The 17,887-nt window shown below is 48.4% G+C and overlaps 1 protein-coding gene and 1 pseudogene across 3 annotated transcripts in view; one reads left to right on the top strand and one right to left on the bottom strand.

Annotated features, from left to right (window-relative positions):
- DDX20 (DEAD-box helicase 20) overlaps window positions 1-17,887 on the top strand; it is a 290,477-nt gene that overhangs the window by 65,506 nt on the left and 207,084 nt on the right. The gene's annotated exons all lie outside the window — the stretch shown is intronic.
- LOC144756497 (E3 SUMO-protein ligase KIAA1586-like) lies at window positions 8,874-16,685 on the bottom strand (annotated as a pseudogene).

Below are 17,887 nucleotides of genomic sequence, written 5' to 3' on the forward strand. Positions count from 1 at the left end.
CTGTAGAATGACTCGCCCTAAAACTTTTGCGGTCACGTCTATAAGCGATATGGGTCGGTAGCATTGGGGGTCATCGCGGTTCCCTTTCTTATAAGTTGGGACTATAGTCGCCGTTGACCAGGACTGGGGTAGGCCTGCCACCACCGCCTCATTTAAAACCCTGGTGAGTAACGGTGCCCACAAGTCAGGTTGACTCAGGTACAGGTCTGGTGGAATTCCGTCCGGGCCCGGGGCCTTATTTTTGCTTAGTCCGATTATTCCCCTTTTGACTTCTTTCAAAGAGAAGTCTAGCTTTGCCGGCTGGTGTTTCCTCGATGTATCCTCCAGGGCTAGGTGATTTGAGTGGTTATATAGGCTCTGGAAGTGGGTCTGCCATTGCTCCGGTAAGATGACATTTGTGATTTTTGGCGCCCCTTGGTCCTGAAAGCAAGGGGAATTAATCACTTTCCAGAAGCTAACAATGTCTTTTCTTTCGGCGGCGTCCCTTAAGTCTTCCCAGGCCTGGTTTTGTAGGTTTTGCTTTCGGATTTTCAAGGCCTTTTTATACTCCGCTCTGCTCTTTATCACCCTGATCTTATCCCTTGGTTTGCAGTGGAGGCTATCCTTCAGTTCTTTAAGCGCTTTGGTGCAGTTCACATCGAACCAGCGGGGATTTGAGTTCATTTTATTAGATCCCTTGGTCGTTAATGAATTATTTACGTGTTGTGCGATTTCTTCGAAAGCCTTGACCACCCGGTCCCCGCAAACACTTGGGTCTAAGCATTTGTCAATTGCATCTGACGCATCTGCTAGTAATTTTTTATAAAAACTGACCCCATCAATTTTTGCCCATTTAATTCTTCTTCCCTGATCCACAGCTTTTTCCACGGTGTCAGGTTTCTTTGGGCATGTGTTAAAATCAAAACCTTCGGTTGCAATAAAGACCGGGTTATGATCACTAAAACTGCTGGCCTCTATATTAGTGTTGGTAATGTTTCTTTTTAGGATGGGTGAGACTAGAATAAAATCAATATAGGAGTGGCACCCTCTTCCTTTGTACGTTGGTGTCAGTTCTCCTAATTCGCCCAATGCCACAAGGTCTAGCGTTTGGGTTAAGTTGTTCCTTTTCGTTAATCTCTCCAAATCCCATCCCTCTTTTGTGTGTGCAAAATGCGGGCCTTTCATTAAAGTGCATCTTGACCAGTCTTTATTAAAAGGTTTTAGTTTGTCGCATAAGTGACAGTTAAAATCTCCCGTTAGTATTACGCTCAGTTCGTTTGGTGTCTTGTGTAAAAGGTTTAAATTTTTTAAGCATTCCTCTAATTCAAAAATGGCTTTTCCCCTCTCCATCAGTGCTGGGGAGTTGTACCAATTAACTAGGAAAAGGGTTATTCTTGCTGAGGTGAACCTTAGAACTTGTAGGTTGCGTGAGGCCCATTTGATGTTACTCCAGATGCCCTTAATGTCTAGATTGACATATATGGCCAGACCCCCACTTGCTCTTCCAGAGGTTGCTTTTTTAGCTGGGACACAAAAGCTTTTGTATCCTTCCAGACTGTAGTCATTTAAATCGGGAGCCCAAGTTTCCTGCAGGCAAATGATTTGGAATTTTTTAATATAGCTCAGCCATTCCTGTGATTCGAACTTGGCCGCTAGTCCTGCAATATTCCAGGATGCTATTAGTAGATTTGCTGGCGTCATTTCTTTAGTGGTTCTTTTTGGTTCATCTGATAGGAGCATACCCTGTTTGCTTGTTTCTGTTAGTGTGACATTGTTGGAATGAATGTCACTAAGAATAATTGGTGGGTTTGTCCCTTTTTTTCTTCCAAAACTGGTATTCGGAATTTTGGTGTATCCTCCTCTATCGGACGCGTCAACTATTTCATTGTCCCTCCCTTTTTCCCTTCCTGTTAGTGGTGGATTTTCCACCTTCAACCTCTCAGTCTTGGGGGACTGATTATCCCATCCCTGTCAATCGACCTCTTCCAGCGCACCGAATCTGTTCCAGTGTGCATATTGCATTAGGGAGGGGTCGTAGTTTGGCATGGCAACGTTTGGTCTTTGCCATTGTGGTGGGCCATAGTGGGTACCAGGATATGGTATGTTATTAGGGAAGGTTCTGATGTTCTGCCTGATTCTTTGGGATGCAAAGGGATAGAAATAAGACAAGTGTACCGGATGGATCTGTGTTCGGGTATAGCTAGGGGGGGCATTACAGATAAAATTAACTGTATCCATATCTCTAAAGTTTATCGTAATTATATCCCCTGCTATGGTCTTGGTGCCTTTTCCGATCCACTCCCCTCTTCTTACAGACAAGATTTCCCCAAAAACATTGGGGGGCAAGGGTCTGTGTATTTTTAGCCACTGTGCGCATTTATTTTTCAGTTCTATTTGTGTTTCCCGTTGACCTTCCCTTAGGGGTGGAACTCCTGTTAACACCACTACATAGGGCAATGCTTCAGGTGGGAGGTTAATTGACCTAAAGCGAGTAGATGTTTTGTTTTCTTTAGTTGGTGCAGTGGGCGGAGGCTTTGGATTCGCGTTGGGAGTTTGGGCATTGTTTGCTTCCAACGTTTGAGAAGGTCCTGGGTTTGATTTATTGTTTTCAGTAGTTGTTTTTTTGCTGCTTTTCCCTCTATCTGATGTGGAGGGAACCTTTTGCTTGTCTTTAATACTTTTTTGACTAGCTCTGTTTGGGGTTTTTGTGGGCGCATCAGGGATCATAGGGACCTTGTCCTTAGTTTGGCTATGGGATGTAACGTCGGTCTGTTTTCTTAGACCGCCTTCTTGCCCTGGTTGGGTTTTTGTGCCATTTCCTCTGTTGTTTACAATTGAGGTTAGTCTGTCTATTTTAGCTATGAGGGGTTTTAGCAGCACAGTAATGGAGTGTTCAAGGTCCATTTTGAGATCAGCCACCATGTTGGTGATCCAACACGGTATTCCCGAAGCAGGTGGGTTTATTGGTGTAACCAGGTTGTGATTTCTAGTTTTAGAGGGTACTTTTGAGGATCCCTTTTTCCCCCCACACTTAGGGCCCCCCTTGTGCAGATTTTTCTCAATGCTGCTGGAAGCATTAGTGTGGTTGTGTGTTTGTACAACAAATCTCTCGCTACAAATATCTGCAGAGACCTGCGCTCAAGGTAGGTCAGCGAAAGAAGAGGGAGAAAGGGGCAAGCTGGTGTCGAATTCCTCTACCAAATCTCGAGAGGCCTCGGTCAGGTTGATGGGGGATTCCTGGGTTTCCTGAATAATTGTCACGGGTGGTAGTGACATTCTTCTTTCTGTATCTGCGATGGCATTTGACACTGCCCCTATAGTTTGTTTGAGCATTTTGTCAATCGCAGTCAGTGTTGGTAGTGACTGTGGAGGATCCGTTTTATTTTTTGCGCTCGATCTTAAAGTGGGCATCTTGGGCTTCTTGGTGGATTTCCTCATAATCTATAGTGCCAAATGCGGATGGTAGAGTTTACTAGAGCAGATATATCCGACTAAAAGCCTGAATCAAAAGTTGTAAAGTACGATTTTTCAGAGGGGGGGCCCAGCCCAGCCTCTTCTGGCCTCTGAGGGCCACAGAGGGCCCGCCCTTTGCCCGGGCTTCGCTCGGCGTCCCGCTCGCGTCCCGCTCAAGCGGTAACCTGCTAAATATAAAGAGGTTTTGCAGGCAGGGGGCGTGTCTTCCTGGGGGGGCGCCCGTGCACACCTGTGCAGCGCAGGGACTCCTGGTCTTTTGAGTCCCTGCGGCGCGCTCCCTCGATGTTATCTCGGTGCTCCTCCTCCTGGGACAGACCCAACAGCGCGAATGCTCTCCCAGCCTCGACCCCACGCCACTCACCGCGCAGCAGCGCCCGCGAAGCGGGTGCTGCAAGTTGTAGCGTTGCGGGAGGGCGGTCAATCCCTCCTGGGACACAGGGAGGCCGGGTGTCAGCAAAAGGCGAGGGTAGAAAGTCTGGAAAGCCTAACGGCGACAACAGCAACAGTCTGGTAAGTGCAGAGAATCCCGCTGGAGGCTACACAGTTTCCCGCTTAAATGGGCTGGACAGGCAGGGGGCGTGTCTTCCTGGGGGCGCGCCCGTGCACACCTGTGCAGCGCAGGGACTCCTGGTCTTTTGAGTCCCTGCGGCGCGCTCCCTCGATGTTATCTCGGTGCTCCTCCTCCTGGGACAGACCCAACAGCGCGAATGCTCTCCCAGCCTCGACCCCACGCCACTCACCGCGCAGCAGCGCCCGCGAAGCGGGTGCTGCAAGTTGTAGCGTTGCGGGAGGGCGGTCAATCCCTCCTGGGACACAGGGAGGCCGGGTGTCAGCAAAAGGCGAGGGTAGAAAGTCTGGAAAGCCTAACGGCGACAACAGCAACAGTCTGGTAAGTGCAGAGAATCCCGCTGGAGGCTACACAGTTTCCCGCTTAAATGGGCTGGACAGGCAGGGGGCGTGTCTTCCTGGGGGCGCGCCCGTGCACACCTGTGCAGCGCAGGGACTCCTGGTCTTTTGAGTCCCTGCGGCGCGCTCCCTCGATGTTATCTCGATGTCCACTTTATCATTACCTATGTTTGCCACAGCATCAAGATGCTACCCTTCTTCTATCTGAGGTGTGAGTGCACATACACCTAAAAAAAAAGTGCACTTCAGTGCCAGGTCTGGTGGGCCTATACTAACTTTACCAAAGCTCTTTACTTTTAATTCTTTATCTTATTTTTTATTCTTTTCTTTCTTGTGTGTTTAAACGATTTGTGTATGTTGCAATAATTTAAAGCCCAGAACACCGATGGCGGTGCAAGAAGGATGCCCAACGCAGGTCCAGGAGAGTCACACCCGGGTCAGATGCCAAGGACAGCCGCTGACCATGTAAATGAGCACCCATTACATTCACTAAATGCAATATCTCGGGATGGCTCAGTGAGTTGAACACATGCAGTGATCTGCGGGTCACGGGTGCGATTTCGTCAGCCAGCCTGTAAACTGAGTATGTGAGTACCGATATCAGGGTGATAATGAACGTGAGTGGGGGGCGGGTGGCTGGGCTGAGGGTCTCCCCTGGTTTCAAAGACTCACTCTGGAGGTTTAGGGTGCTACTTGTAACTGGGTATTTTCGTTGGACAATGCTCCGATCTCTCATTAGAGGGATGTATGATGCCCCATAAAATAAAGAGGGTGCTTTGGGGGGCTCCGAAGGTTTTGGGGGCGGAAGTGACCAGCACCGGATTGCAGCAGAATTCATAGCCTTCGCATTCAACCAAGGGCCACCTAAACTTAGCCTATGCTCCTGTGAACCCCACCCCAAGACTTGCCCCCCTCTTCAGAAGGAAAAGCTCCCACCCACTTCCTATTCTAAACACCTCGATGACCTCCTCTTCCAAGCCAAAAGCGCCTTGAGAAAACTTTCTCTGCACCTATGCGCAGTACAAGTACATTCAACCATCCATTGGGGCAGTCGGCAGTTTTGTTAGGCGCTTTCTGTTAAATGTTAAAAACACACGGTGTGCTATGTTATTCCATTGTAGTTAATGGAAACCAGTTACTTCTAAAAACTGTAGAGGCTTATAGGGTGTGGGCGGGCCCTTACTACTGCTCAGCATTCACATAGCAGCAGAGAGGTGTCTGCTTGGGGGAGGGGGGGAGGGGTATGCTGACAGAACTATGGTCCAGGAAGACATTGTGACTCTGCCTTGGGTCACACCTGAGACTCGTTGCTAAGTCGGTATGTGAATTCATGGGGCGTATTTTTCCTCAACAAGAATCTTGCATCCTAGACCTAGAGTGTGGTGTTGTGCCAGAGGAGGGAGGGTGGGAGCTTTCCTTTTAGTTGCAATAAGGTGGAGTGGCACCGGGCGGGCCCCAGAGCCCGGAAGAGCTCATTGAAGTCTGTTAGTTGCTATATTTCACTGGGCTCGGGTTCCTTGGCCTGACCAGGGCCCGTGGCCTCCGTGCTGCACCGCAGTGTTGGGGGGCTGTGTGCGACGGGCCCCTCTTTGCAGCATACCTCCCGCAGCACAGGTACCGGGCTGTACAGAAGAGCAGCAACAGGTCAGGCCGGCTCCCGCACAATGCATTTGTAATGCCGCCTCTGTTGCACTGCAGCGCTAGCGCCTGGAAGTAGAGACGTTGAATACAGCGCGGCTGAGCGCTGTCTCAAAGGGTCCAGCACAGTGCAGCTGAAATGTGTGTGTGTGGGTGGGTGGGTGGGTGGGGGTGTAAAAAGTGTCTGCCTCCTATTAATAAAAGATGCCAGTGCGCCTCAATGGAAGTGTATACTTATGGGTCCTCAGATCCCACGTGGCTTTAGGATGTGGTATAACGACCGGAACATTATTGCGCCTCTCCATGCTTGGCATCGCTAGCACCCAAACACATGTTTAATTCAGTTTGAAATAAAAATCTGTCTGAGATGTAAGCACGCTCCACAGAGCACTCGTGGGAGGGGGAGGAATAGCAGAGAGAGTGGGGTGGAAGTAGAGTAGCGAGGGGAGGGAGGGAATTCCGCTTCTCTGAAGACTACAAAGTCTTCCTGGATCCCCCTGTCCTCCCCGTGACCCCCTGCGCCTGTGAGCTCCGTGCCTGGCCGGTGTAGTAAACAAAGTAATAAAACACACCTCCACTGATAAGAAAGTTAGTTACAACAGTGTAAACCAGGCCATCGTGTCCGTAGGGGCTGTCCGAAAAGCGGACAGGGTGGTAACCAAAATCCCTGGCTAACAATCAGAAGCCAGGGTTTTACATAAATTATGATGCTACCCAGTAAAAACCACGGGCGAAGCTTACAGTCCCTTTTAGAAATCGTACGTCTACAATATCTCTCGGAGAGGTGGGGCAGCGCTTTGTGCTGCCACGCCTACGCGAGACCTAATGAGCGCGCGGTGGGAGTGTGGGAGAAAGAGAGGAGATGCCATGCGTGTGAACATCGCCTGTCCGGGTGAGCACATGTTTTGTCCCCTTCGCGCACCAAACCGACAACAATAGTCTCGCCAAGACGAGCCAGCGCATGCGCTGCGTTCGCTAGGCGAGACCTAACAAGGCTGACGGTAATTGTGCCTCTTTTACTGCCAGCCTTGCTTTTTGTAAACAAGGACTGTAGGTACAAAGTGCGTGTCATGGTTCTCTTCAGTGGCTACAGTTGAACTCCTGTTTGAAAATAATGATTAAAAGTAAAGCATCGCATCCTTTGGTAACAGAGTCCTATTAGAAGATTATCTTTGGATTTATTTTACTGTGCACGACGTCATAAACAAGTGTTGTTTGTTAAGTCAATAGATTCCAGTCACACCAACATAAAAATTAGTTTTCTTGCTCTTTTGTGATTGGATTACATAGAGTTTATCTAACTATCTGGACAGACATGTTTTCTGTAGTATCAGGTTGGATAGCATATGTTTCCTATATTCAACATGCAAGTTTTATTGACCACACTTCATTAATTCCTGAAGCAATGTCTTTCTTCTGCAAAAGTAGGAATGGTGCAGAAACCTCGTGCGGCTGAATAATGCCAACTGAAAACCTAGGTTCAAATCCCAGCGTCCCCACTAAGCCAAATTGTGTGGTCCTGGGCAAACCATGCTACAGCGTAGTGCCTCGTGTTTCTTCACTGGCAAATTTGGGAACAACCAGAAGTGATTCTCTTCAGGTTGTGCACTGTAGAAACTCCATTCATCTATGTTTAAAGATACTAAAATGTTTCTCAGTATCTAATGAGGCCAGACTATAGGCAGCTTTGGGCCAGGGACTTAGAGTGTGCATATGATTTTTCTACATTGCCCCACAGTACGTGCACTGTAGTATTTCAAGCACTATGAAAACGTTTCGCTGCCCTCTCACATTGCACTGCTTAATGCCATGCTTGACGCATCTCACGCATATCTTAATACGTCCCACAAAGACACCCAATAAAAAAATGTTTCTACCAACCAAGCACAAAGAAAGAGTAGCTGTTTACTCAATTGTCTAAAAAACCGCTCTAAAGCCTGGTTCGTCATAGAGAGCACTATTCAAAATAAAATGCTAACATAAAATGATAATACTGCACGCACCTCCATGCAGCGCCCAGCACATGGCAGGAAGAAGGAGAACCCCCATCAGTATCCGGATGGCGAGCCCCCACGTTCACCTGCCTTCCTCCATCCTCTGTGGACACTGTGTGGGCCGCGCCGCGGGCCCCATCGGCCTTGAGTCTGGCCAGTAGGAGGCAGTCCTGCTTACACCCAACACACAGCCCTAGTGCTTCACCGGACTTGTGCACTTTGCTGATTACTGGAACAGTGTACACTATGTATGGGGGGGGTGCCTCGACCTGTACTCTTCGGCAGTCACTGGATGTATGCACACGTGCTGTGCCACTGGCCTGTGGAGAGCAGGGGCGTCTCTGGCCTGTGCACACCCGGGTGACTCTGTGCAGAGCTCCTCTACTCATATACTAAAGTCAGCAGCCAGAAACAGGAGCAGGAACAGAGGCCCAGACAAGAATAAGAATCTTGTCCTGTGGCCCAGCAGCAGGGGCAGGGGTTGTGTCCGAAATGCAGGGAGTGTGTCCTTTGCCCAAGAGCAGGACGAGAACGGTCTGTCCTGACAGCGGTAACACCAGTCTGCACCCAAGGAGCAGGGCACTGACTGTGCAGTGCCTCTGAGGCACTAGCTTTGATATGTGGTGGTATCAGGGCTTTAATTGGGAAAAAACCTGGGGGTGCTCTAAAAGGGGCGTGGTTAATCTCTTAAAGGTGTGGCCTATCCGAGTAGGGGCGTGGTCTAAATCAAGATAACTAGCATTGCGTGCTTAAGAAAATCATGAAGTCTCAGCCAGCAAAGGATAATAAAATAGGCAAAAAAGTATATTTATTAAGTATAAGCCATAAAAATACCAAACACTTTAAACAAACATGTAAAAATTATTTATATTACTTAGAAATCTATTGCAGGATTCCCCAAAACCCTTGAAGATATTCAGTGTGTTTATTTTGCTGGGGTTTCTCACAACAATTTTCTTCAGCGGACCTTCTACCTTTTGCAAGCCAACTCTTTACATACAGCTTTGCGTCAAATGTTTCAAATGGAGGACCATTGAGTTTTACCCATAGGCATGAAGAAATGGTCTCTACAAGAAGAGAGGCCCTTGTTGGACAAGCAATTAAGTTCATTGCACTGAAACCTCTCTCGCAATCCGCATTACTTGCTGGCAGGGTTTCCATGCAAACTATTAACTTTTTTAATGCTTCAGGGGTTTTCTTTCCACCAAAATCTTTGAAAAGTCTAAAAGCTTGGATAGTATCTCTTACTAGAAGCTGAAACTCTGAGCACAGTTTCTAGATATCTGTTTCCCCATAAAGAATGCATTCATCACCAGAAGGCAAGTTGCCTGCATCTAGCACACTGAAGATGGCTAGAAGTTCTTTCTCAGAATCCGGGGCACATCGTTTATTTATATTTACAGACAGACTTTGGTAAAACTGATTTTGATTAAGGGCAACAGAGTTACTTCTACCATGGGAAAGAGGAACATTCTTGAATTTGCCCTCGTCCACTGCTCTCTGAGCCGCAGAAGCAAACTCCCCTGGGGAGTCATTCATTGCTATAAATATGCATACTTGACTAACCAAAAGTCTGTGGGCATTAACAATCGTAACATCCCTCCTCTGTAAGGAGAGTGATAAGTCTTTGAGCTCTTGAAGTGCATCACACATTACCCCCAAATCTCTGATAAAAGAATAGGATGTAAGCTTCTTCAAGAGACCTTCATACTTACTCCGGTCTCTTATGGGTCTGGATGGGTCTTTAGAAGCATTCTCAAAATGTTTGCACAAGGCAGGGAAGCAGTTCCAAACAGCTTTCACAGATCTGTAACAGGATGCTACCCATCTAGTATCAAGCATTTTCCCTATCTTCTGAAGCTGTACACATAGCTCGCTGGCGGCCAGATTTAGCTCTCTCTGTTTTTTTGGTGACATGCTGTATGTGGCATACAATGAGTCCATAAAAATCTTGAAGTGATTGACCCCTGCAACCTCATCAACTGTATCTGCCACAGCAAGTTCTAGTCTGTGAGCCAAACAGTGCCATGTCAGTACAAGATTTGGAAATTCTGATTTCAACAAAGCTACTACTCCTCCTTTTTACCAAACATAACTGCTGCTCCATCAGTACATACCGCAATCAAGATATCATGAAGCAGACTTTTTGTGAGTCCAACTTTTTCAAAGTAGCTTAGGAGAGCGGTCTTTACGCCAATAGCATTAGTTTCTGCCAGCTCCAGGAGGCCGAAATAGATGGTCACTGGGGTACTTTCATTTCCATAAATGCAACGGAAGTAGATGATCAAGGTAGAAGCATTGCTAATAGAAGTGCTCTCATCAATTAATACTGTGATCTTTGGTTTGTGTTGTCTGATATAACAGACCAATCTTTGTTGCATTTCCAATGCAATGTGTTTTATTATTTCAGTTACGTTACTGTGCAAAACATGTCCCATTGTGCTGCCATTCTTTGCCTGAAGGAGAATTAGATCAGGGTGGTCAGTGAAAGGGCGATCTTTTTTTGCCAAGTAGTAGGCAGTGTCAAATACCCTGCATGTGCTCTCCATATGTTTTGCATTACATTTGTGTACTGCCACCACCAATGTATTTTTCTGCTGAGCTGTAAGAATGTCCTCAGCTGCCAAGTGACCAGCGCTCGCCTTATGCTCCATAATCTTCTTCCTGAGCTGTTTCTGCCTGACAGCTTTTCCGTCACCGGAAGGACCAACCTCGCCATCTGCCCACACTTTACTTGCGCGCATGCCTTGGGTGTTATTGTGCACTGAAAGACCTGTTGATTTAGCCCGTTTACAGGAAGAACATCCAATATTGCCTGACTTAAGATACAACCATTTATATTCCTCCTGAAAGTAATACCACTGTTTAGTGTTCTAGCAGTCAGGGAGTTTGACAGTTTCTTTCTCTGGCACACGTTGAAGTTTTTCTAATGGTGGACTGTCCCTGTCAGACTCTTGCTGAGTTTTACTAGCTTCATCACTAGTTTGGTTGCACTGGACAAGACTACCCTGTAACACGCTGGCGCTTCAGTGACGGTAGGAAGTCAATCATTGAAGACTGCATAGACTTGCGCTTCAGAGCAGAAGCAGATAAGCTACTAGTAGCCATGGTAAATGTAGAACTTCCTTCTTGGAGGCTGGACTGGTATATCTGAAAAAGAAAAGAAAATCTTGCTCTGCTGGTTTCCTCTGCTGATTTTGGTTTCCAGGTGATAAGGCCTTCCTTCACGAAAATAGAATATTGAGCCTCTTATCTGCAACAAAAATTGAATAGTTTACGCCAGTGATCAACAATGTTTAATTGAAGTGCCATTTGGCAGGCAGATGTTACTCTTCATTTTGTGCTGTTCCTGAACGTATCTCTCATTGTGCAGTGAAGTTGTAAGGTTTTCCTGATCTGGAGATCCCGAAATACGTCTTCCCCGGGTCTCCAAAAGTCCTTAAGATGGCAGTGGTTCATCTGTATGTACTGTACTCCAGTCTACTTACTCCTTCCTGATTTGCATACACTGGACTTGTTCGCTGCCTCACACATGGATGCCGGTACACACTGCCTGCACAGTCCTCTCACACACATACTCCCTGCTAAGGCCCGATGTATAGTATTTTGATTTATGTCACACTTACTACCCCTGATGAGGCGTTGCATCGCTTTTTCGGCGAGTAGCATGCTACTGCGAAATCCATAAAGGATTAGTGGCAAATTAGTATAGTGAAATATGAAAGTAATTTGAGTGGTGGATGTGTTAGTCATTTGGATTGAGAAGGGTAGTGGAGGGATAGAAGAGGGAAACGGTATACATTTATATAGCACTTGCTACCCCCAAGGTGTTGAATTTCTTTTTCGGCGAGTAGCACCCTACCCCAGAACACAAACAATACTAAACCCACAGAATAAACCCACAAAGCAAGAATAGACTGCTGCATCACTGCATGGAATAAATAATATCCAGAGGCACTGCCATCATACTGCGTCACTGCATGGAATAAAGAGTACCCTTAGGCACTGCTCTCTTCCTACCTCACTGCACAATATAAAGAACACTCCTAGGCATTGCCATCCTTGTATATTTGTATATCACTGCACAGTATAATGAATATCCTGAGGCACTGACATCCATCTGCCACATTGCATCCACCACAGCTCTCTGGATAGGATTAACTCTACCACCTCAGAACCTAAAGATGTGTCTCAGGTGGTCTGCAGCCAGAACACCTTGGAAGGAGATGTCGCTTGAAACAATATCAGCAAATCCATTCCTTTCTTCAGCTATGATGGTGGAACGCTGCTGTGGGCAGGAGTCTGAAACAGAACAAAATGCCTTAACCAGGTCAGGCTCTCATGAAAACTATGATTTTCAACTAGGTAAGAAGTTTACCGTAGCGACCAAATAGCAGGGAGTGACTATATAATCAACACCCCAGTTAAAACATCCTTTCATTTCCTTTCCAGCGGTCAGAGAAAGTCATCTACAGAGATTAAGTGAGTGTTTTTGTATTCATTTTGAGTGAAATCGGATCTATTGTTAAACTACGGATGCTAAAATATTTATTTAACATCCAGGTGGTTCTGCGTCGTGGTGAACTAAAGACCCCATAACCAGAAGATAAATTAGAGAGGTAAGATGCAGAAAGGTGGTTGTTGAACCACAAAACAGCTTTTAGGTGGAAATATACGAAAGAACTAATAAGAGTCCCTTCTCTTTCTTCACTTACAGTTTACGGTCCTGATGAGAATCCCATAACAAAAGGGAGTTCGAAACACGTAGACCTCATTTTTGTGAACCATAAGGAAATATAAATGACATTTGTATTTTACTTGATTTAGTGTACAAAGTATACTATGGTTCTTGGAGAAATTGTATATAAAATGTACATAAAAATGGTTGTTGCAAGTAGAATATTCGAGTGTGAATGTGTTGAATGTGAGAACTTCTAGAGAGAGAATGTGTATGAATGATACCAAGGGGTACAGTATTGACTAGGTGCATGTACGTTAATTCAATAGTTTTGTTGATATGTTTTCCTTCTCACCAATTCTACAGCACAGACACAGGCCCCCATCCCCCCTCCCGCACATATCCAGGCCCCCGCCACCTCTCCAGCACAGAGGCAGGCCCCCACCACCTCTACAGCACAGATGCAGGCCCCCACCACCTCTACTGCACACATTCAGGCCCTCGCCACCTCTCCAGCACAGATGCAGGCCCCCATCACCTCTACAGCACAGATGCAGGCCCTTCCCACCCCTCCAGCACATACGCAGGCCCTCCCCACCCCTCCAGCACATACATAGGCCCTCCCCACCTCTCCAGCACAGATACAGGCACTCTCCACCTCTACAGCACAGATACAGGCACTCTCCACCTCTACAGCACAGACACAGGCCCTCGCCACCTCTCCAGCACAGATACAGACCCTTGCCACCTCTCCAGCACAGATACAGACCCTTGCCACCTCTACAGCACAGATACAGGCCCTCGCCACCTCTACAGCACAGATACAGGCCCTCGCCACCTCTACAGCACAGATACAGGCCCTCGCCACCTCTACAGCACAGATACAGGCCCTCGCCACCTCTACAGCACAGATACAGGCCCTCGCCACCTCTACAGCACAGATACAGGCCCTCGCCATCTCTCCAGCACAGATACAGGCCCTCGCCATCTCTCCAGCACAGATACAGGCCCTCGCCATCTCTCCAGCACAGACACAAGCCCTCCCCACCTCTCCAGCACAGATACAGGCCCTCCCCACCTCTCCAGCACAGATACAGGCCCTCGCCACCTCTCCAGCACAGATACAAGCCCTCGCCACCTCTCCAGCACAGATACAAGCCCTCGCCACCTCTCCAGCACAGATACAGGCCCTCGCCACCTCTCCAGCACAGATACAGGCCCTCGCCATCGATACAGCACAAATACAGGCCCTCACTACCTCTACAGCACAGATACAGGCCCTCACCACCTCTCCGGTACAGACACAGGCCCTCACCACCCCCCAGCACAGACACAGGCCCCCCTCCCCTCTTCTATACATATCCAGGCCCTCACCAATTCTACAGCACAGACACAGGCCTCCATCCCCCCTCCCGCACATATCCAGGCCCCCACCACCTCTCCAGCACAGAGGCAGGCCCCCACCACCTCTCCAGCACAGAGGCAGGCCCCCACCACCTCTCCAGCACAGAGGCAGGCCCCCACCACCTCTCCAGCACAGAGGCAGGCCCCCACCACCTCTCCAGCACAGAGGCAGGCCCCCACCACCTCTCCAGCACAGAGGCAGGCCCCCACCACCTCTCCAGCACAGAGGCAGGCCCCCACCACCTCTCCAGCACAGAGGCAGGCCCCCACCACCTCTCCAGCACAGAGGCAGGCCCCCACCACCTCTCCAGCTCAGAGGCAGGCCCCCACCACCTCTCCAGCTCAGAGGCAGGCCCCCACCACCTCTCCAGCTCAGAGGCAGGCCCCCACCACCTCTCCAGCACAGAGGCAGGCCCCCACCACCTCTCCAGCACAGAGGCAGGCCCCCACCACCTCTCCAGCACAGATGCAGGCCCTCCTCCTCCAGCCCAGACACCGGCCATCTCCACCTCTCCAGCACAGACACTGGCCATCTCCACCCCTCCAGCCCAGATGCAGGCCCCAACCACCTCTACAGCACAGATGCAGGCCCTCCTCCTCCAGCCCAGACACCGGCCATCTCCACCTCTCCAGCACAGACACCGGCCATCCCCACCCCTCCAGCCCAGATGCAGGCCATCTCCACCTCTCCAGCACAGACACCGGCCATCCCCACCCCTCCAGCCCAGATGCAGGCCCCAACCACCTGTACCGTCCCTTTAATCTCCCCACCCCTCTGACTTTCTCCCAACTAAAACTGTACAGTTTTTATGCTTGACCTTTCAGGTTTAAAGCCGGGGCTATCAAATCTGGGAGAATAACACCCGCTCCTCCGACACTCCCCTCCAATGTGGCGTGCCTCAGGGCTCCTCCCTGAGCCCCACTTTATTTAATATCTACATGTCCCCATTGGAGGAGGTTGTTATGCCGTTCGGAGTGAGCATCGTCAGCTATGCTGACGACACACAACTAGTGGTGTCCCTTTCCCACCCCAGCAAACAACCTGCGGACCTGTACAATTGTCTCTCACAGATACAAGGATGGATGAACAAATCATCTTTGAAACTTAACGGTTCAAAGACTGATATTCTCCTCCTTGGCCAGAAGGGGCCCTCCTTACTACAGAACATCTGGCCACCCTCTCTGGGCCCGCTCCCAGACCCAAAACCAGAGGTAAAAAGCCTGGGTGTCTGGCTCGATAAAGACCTTTCTTTTGCAACACAAGCAAAAAAGGTAGCCGGGACCTGCTTTGGGCTCCTCAGGTCGATGCGAAAGATTCTGCCCCTACTCCCCCCCCCAACTCTCAAAAACTGCTGATCCAAGGCCTGATACTCTCTAGGCTCGACTTCAGTAACTCCATCTACCTAGGAGCGCCGGAGGCTACTCTGAACAAATTACAAGGGGTCCAAAATGCAGCTGCCCGGATCCTTACTAACACCTCTGTCAGACCTTCAGCCAAACCAGCGCTAAAGCGCCTCCATTGGCTCCCAGTAAGAGAGCGTGTGAAATTTAAAGCCCTCTGCCTGGCGCACAGACTGCTTCAAAATAAAGGCCCCCCAAGTCTACAAAAAATTCATTAAACCATATGAAGCCCCCAGATCCCTTCGATCCGACCAGCAACATCTCCTCACCATCCCCAGAATCAAGAAGGCCCGAACAGGTGGAAGGCGTTTCTCGGTTCACACTGCACGCCTCTGGAACACCCTTCCTCTTGACCTAAGATCTGAACCCAACTACCTACGGTTCAGGAAGCGATTGAAAACACACCTTTTCCCCTAACCCTGTCCCAGGCCCCCCTTGCTGAACCTCAGTTGTATTGATCTTAGCGCTGGGATACCCATGGGTGACTATGCGCTCTATAAATTAAAATAATAATAATAATAATAATAATAATAATAATAATCAAGGGCAGCCAAGTATAAACAACATTATTTTTGTGCCCATATCACATCCACACACTCCTTTTACTCTCCCCCCTCCTCCGACCCAAAGGCATTGACGCAGGAAAGTAAGACGTACCCTTTGCATAATATACATCTCAGAGTCAAAGATAAGCATCAAGTAACTAAAAGTGACAAAACATTTTGTTGCAGAGTACAGTCCCTTGCAAGGAGGCACTTGTCTGTCAATAACAAAACACGCATAAAAAACAAAGATGCAAGTTTGTGACTAGAATCTACACGTTATGCAAGCTCAAACAAAAAAACTATTATAATCAAACTGTGGGGATAACCCACTGCACTTACCGATCCAGGATGGGGCTCCACAGGTGAAAAATGCTGACACTAATTTCCCCGACCTCTCCAATTCTAAACACGGCGCCAATTCATCAAGTGAAGGTCGGGTAGGTCGTGCTGGAGCAGGCTGCCTGGGGGCCTCTGTCTCTTCAGTTTTTCCTCATCCACGACGTTGCTCCTGCGATGGTAAAAGTCCCACGCTGGCACCACCACGACATTGCTTCTGCGTTTGAAAGAGAGGAGAGAAGGGAAATCCTGAGAGAAAATGGCTCTCTTAAAGGATTTCCCTTCCTCCAACAAAGCTCACCTGGCATGACGTTGTGCCGTGAACGTCATGCCGTGACTACTACTGAGTGAGGAAACTGAGCTCTCACTGCAGTAGTGCAAAATGTCAGACAGGTTTCCTAAACGAGCAGCAACCGCCAGGGCTTTAAGTGGGCAGAGGCAGAGTCTGAGCATGTGCAGTTTTTTTGGGGGCCCTCGAAACGGGTCTGAAAAGAAAAGAAAAAAAAACGGACTACCTTTGCCAGCCGCAAAAATAGAGCCCGATAGAGAACCGTTTCAAGGGCCTCCAAAAAAAACTGCCGGTGCTCAGACCCAGACAGACCCGGCCCACTTAAAGCCCTGGGTGGTATGTAGCACCTCGCCAGCAGTAGCTTTGATGTAGATGGCTGTGCAGTGACTCGACAGGACTAGCTTTGCCACGTGATGGCTGTGCTATGAAAGTGAAAGTGCGGTATGGTGCGCTGTTAAAAAGTAATACGTTCATGTTTGTAAAGTTGTATTGGTAAGCCGCATAAGAAAACAAAAGCGCAGTCACCATTTTACATATTAAGCTGGGTATGCACGCTACTATATGCAGGTGAATTGTCGAAAGTATAAACAACAAACAAATGAAAAGCCCGCCCCCCCCATGTGTGCTACACTGGGTAAATTTAACAAAAAAGTGACTGGAGAGAGCGTGTCCTGCCTGCAAAAGCAGGCAGGACAACGCTATTTGAGAAATAGTGCTGGGAGGCTGTAATTGCAGCCTACCAGCAACAATACAAGTAATGGGGGTGTCGCCATGGGAGGTTACAAAATGGGACAAGGCAGTACTAACTAGGGACTAACAAGCCTATATCCAATTCAGAAGCCAGCATTTACTAAGGTCAATGACACAAGCCAATGACAAAAATGGGCGGACAGTGGGCAGTGCTTCAAGTGCATACTGCAATACAGCATGCCTCGCAGAGAAGCGCATGCACTGCCCAAGCACGACCTAAAAAAGAAAAGCCAACATCGCCTCTTCTTCCATCTGTTGCTCCTTATACCTCCTTTTGTCTGTTGCTCCTTATACCTCCTTCTAACACCTCCCTGTTTCCATGCCAAATAAAGTTCAGATGGCAATGGAGTCTTCATTCTTTACCGCTTTTAGTTTCTTACATTGTCTGTCTGGTTTTGAATGTGTAATGCAGCTTTTTGTGTGCTATCACAATGGAGCCAGGGTTTTTTGCTTTTCCATTCCTTGTTTTTAAATGATGCCAAAGTCCATATTA

This window comes from Lissotriton helveticus, chromosome 5_1 (assembly GCF_964261635.1).
Source record: "Lissotriton helveticus chromosome 5_1, aLisHel1.1, whole genome shotgun sequence".
Taxonomy (NCBI): domain Eukaryota; kingdom Metazoa; phylum Chordata; class Amphibia; order Caudata; family Salamandridae; genus Lissotriton; species Lissotriton helveticus.